Raw genomic sequence first — 4045 nt, forward strand, 5'->3', positions numbered from 1 at the left:
ACGCGAGGCTCGAACCCACGAACCGCGAGATCATGACCTGAGCCAAAGTAGGATGCTCAACCGACTGAGCCACCCAGGCGCCCCACTCTCTCGCTCTCTAAGTTCAGATTATTCCCTAAGTCTAGAAAGAAGGACTTTCTCTTCCCTCTGCCACATAAGCCTGTGTTAGCTCAGGCTGCCATAACAGAAGACCACAGGCTGAGTGGCTTACACAACAGAAATGCATTAGCTTACAAATCTGGAGGCTAGAAGGCCAAGATCAAGGGGCCACAACTTAGGCTTCTTCTGAGGCCTCTCCCTGTGGCTTGCCAATGCCTTCTCACGGTGTCCTCGTGTGGCCTTTCCCTGTGCATGTCTCCGGTGTCCCTACTTCCTCTTACAAAGACACCAGTCTCATTGAATTAGAACTCCACCTTTATGACCTCATTTAACTTTAATTACCTCCTTAAAGACCCTGTCTCCAAATACAGTTACACTGGGGCCTGGGGGTTCAACATGTGGGGGGGGGGGAGCGGTGCTGACGGAGAACTCAGGCACCCTATTGTGCCTTTTGATTGCCTTGGGAATAGACGTCTGAGAAATGTGCCCCAAATCTAATCACTTATAATAATGTTTTCCAAACTTCAGTCATTTCTTTACCATTTTTATGATTTTACCATACTCGGCTTCCTTCCATACTGTATTTAGTATCTTTCTTTGAGTTAACTCCATATATTATTTAAAGAAATATATTTTGAAAGGCAATCTTAGATCACTACTGAGAAATGTAAACGGCCCGTTTAGAAATAAGAAATGACCACGAGGGGCACCTGGGTGGCTCAGTCAGTCAAGCGTCCTGATTTTGGCTCAGGCCATGATCTCAGGGTCATTGGATAGAGCCCCAAGTCGGGCTCCACACTCAGCTCGGAGCCTGCTTGAGGTTCTCTCTCCCTCTCTCTGCCCCTCCCCTGCTCGTGCTCACATGCTCACGCACACACACACTCTCTCTCAAAAATGATCATGAAATAAATCGATGACTGAAAGGAATGTTATCGAATTCTTTCCAGATACTGCTTGATTTCAGCAACACACAACACTTAACCATATGCCAGATGCTATCTCAGGACTTAAAAACATGGTCTTGTATATTCTTCATGACCTATGAACGAATAGCTGACTTGATCATTCTTATTTTGAAGAGGAAGAAATATAGGCACAGAGAGGTTAAACAAGTTGCCAAAGGTCACACAGCTAGGGATCTAGGCAGTCTGATCCTACAGACTGGGTTAATGAATAAACAGTATTTCCTGAAAGGCTAAGTACTGCAGGTTTAATGGTGAAAACGACTGTAGGTTAGTTTTCCCCATTCTCAGATGAAAAAAAAAAAAAAAAAACCCTCAAAAGTCACAGCAAATAAACTAAAACTGCTTTCTGATTCCAAAACCAAGTCTCAGACTTTCGCTAACAGCTAGGTAGGTGCCGGGCTTCGAGAAGACATCTGAGTGGGAATCCCCACGGACAGACCACAGGGCAGAAGTTTGCTTTACCAGTTCTGGTAGAAAGCACAGGCCAGGCCGCTTCACCAGGCCCTGGTTCTTCTGGGCGGGCCTCCTCCAGAACCCTTTCCCCCTCAGATGTCTCTTCCCATTGGGCGGCGTGGAGGCAGGAGATTTGGAAACTACAGTAGTGGGAGGTGGGGGTGGGGAGGCTCATTCCGGGCACTGTCCTGGCTGGCCTCCCAGCCCAGTCTGCTGGTTTGCCACGTAGCAGGAACAACTGGTGACTGACGGGTCCTTCCGAGTCGACGTCCGTCCGCCTGGGAAGACCTGTTGAGCTCATTACCAGAATCCTCTCGGGAGCTCCTGGCAGAACTTGGCTCCCAGAACTAATTCCGCCCTAGGTGGCGAATAGTGTTGATTTGCAGATCCATAGGGACAGATAGAGCATTGAATTATTGTATATATAGCCTTGAATTATATATTATATTATATTATATGTTATGTTATGTTATGAATGATATATTATGTAACTTATCCTTCCCAGAGTGTTGAATATTATATACATATGTATATACGCATACACACACATACACAAACAATTCCTTCATTTTGGCATTGTGAAACGTGCCGACCTTCGTCTGTACCAGAGTGCTTGAGCTGCTACGGCATAGTATAATGCTAATAAATAAGCTCTATTTCTGGCCTTCTGGACTCTTCTGGAGCGCCCACTCCATTCCTGGAGAAACAGGAAGACAGGGACTCCGCTTCCTTCCTCCCCTCGGGCCCCGCTGAGAACCCAAGCCCGGCCCCTGTGGGAAAGGCAGAACAGTCTAGAAGGTGACGGAGTAAAAGGCAGGCTCAGCCACGCCGCAGCCCAGCCCCACACTTGCCCCAGAGTCCGAGGTTGAGAAGAGGCAGCAAGGACTCGAGATGCCCCCCTGCCCAGCCCGGGTCGCGCTGTCAGGCGGCCAGGCTGGCCGAGAGATCTCGGGTGTTTGACCCCCGCGGAGAGATGACTCTTTCAAACCCCGTGTTCCACTTTGCCACTTTGTCCCCGCAGGCTGCCTTGGAGGTCTGCCTGGCATTCAGACGGCCGTTTGTACCGTCCAGGCCCGGCCAGCCGCCTGTTGCTGTCAGCGGGGGACAGGGCCTGGCAGTTTCAGGCCTTAAAAGTGGTTTTGTGCAAATCCGCTCCTCCCAGCCCCCTCCCCCTTTCCTTTTGAGCCCCCGTGGCCCACAGGATTTCCAGGGACCGGAGAAAAGAAGCTCGTTTGATTTAAGCACACAGAGGGGTTGGGAGCTGGGGGGTGGGGGTGGAGGGGGTGTGTTTATATTTTCTCTGCATCCATTAGGACGGGTGGCTGAAGGGTAGGGGGAAAGGGGGAGCGGAGGAGGGAGAAACTTCATTTATATGTTAATAGTTGCCCGCACCCGGGCTAAACTGACAGAACTATTTCATGGGAAACTGACAAATTTTGTCAGCCAGGCTGTGCCTCCACATCTCAATGGGGCAATAATCTTGATTAGCAAAACAATTGGGGGCCTCCGGGTTCCTGCTCAGGTTACACTCGGCCGATGTGAGGCAGGCTGGGGCCTTCAAGCTTGAACACATTTTCAAAAGCCACCGAGTTTAGGCAAATGAAGGGAACCGTGGGGGGGGGGGGGGGGGGGGGGGGGGGGGGGGGCCGGAGGGCGGCGATGGACAAAAGGGGTTAATTTGATTGACCGAATCTTCATAGTCTTATAACAATCATTTACTTAGCAAGTAATTCCGCGAGAAACCAGCGGCGCCGACAGGAAATTGGAGTGCAGTATCTGTTTGCCCCAGATGTGTGGGAATTTGAGCTGCCTCCTCCTTCCACTTGCCAACCCTGAAAAAAAAAAAAAAAAAAAAAAAATTTGCAACCCCCTTGGGGCCCTAATTACCACGTGCGGAATAAGTAGCTATCTAAAAATACACACACACTCGACACCCACGAACGGAGTCCCCGAAGCCACGGCTGTTACCTCATCTTGACTCTCCAGGTTGGCTTCCATTTTTATTATGAGTTCATTGCATTGTTCATTAAAGCTGGAAAGTGGCCCCCACCCCCCACCCCCACCCGATCCGCCCCCCATTCTTGGATTGCCTCCTAGCTCTCCCTCCAGTCCGGGACTTCATTTCCAACATGACCAACTGGCCTGTTACTGTTTGCAAAGATACTTGGGAAGAGCTGGGGCTCCCTCCTCGGTCTTGCTGCCGGGAGACCCCAGGCGAAGATGTCCCCACTCCGGGCTGAGGGGACAGAGGGACGCGGAGAGATTGCACGCCTCACCAGCGGGGAGCCTGGCCATCCTGTTAGACCACCCCTGCTCCCTTCCGTTGCGCAGGCCTTGCAGAAAAACAAGTGTTCGCGGTGCTTCGTTCATGTATTCTCCGCTTTTTATTTTGAACTAATTATAGACTCACCAGAAGTTGCAAAAATGGTACATCGTGGAGGTCCTGATCGCCCTTACCCAGATTCACCTCGTTGTCAAAACCAGGAAAGGCGTCCTCGCAATATGATTATGCGGTAGACCCTTCTCGG

General features: G+C 50.4%; 1 long non-coding RNA gene across 1 annotated transcript in view; it reads right to left on the reverse strand.

Moving 5' to 3' along the window:
* Window positions 1–3214: 3214 nt before the first annotated feature.
* Window positions 3215–4045, reverse strand: part of LOC121010010 (uncharacterized) — a 12043-nt gene continuing 11212 nt past the window's right edge. Inside the window, exon 2 of the long non-coding RNA XR_005780960.1 lies at window positions 3215–3349. This is a non-coding gene — a long non-coding RNA (uncharacterized LOC121010010). The remainder of the gene's footprint in view (window positions 3350–4045) is intronic.

The sequence above is a fragment of the Herpailurus yagouaroundi genome, unplaced genomic scaffold, assembly GCF_014898765.1.
Source record: "Herpailurus yagouaroundi ecotype Mexico unplaced genomic scaffold, PumYag 190, whole genome shotgun sequence".
Lineage (NCBI taxonomy): Eukaryota > Metazoa > Chordata > Mammalia > Carnivora > Felidae > Herpailurus > Herpailurus yagouaroundi.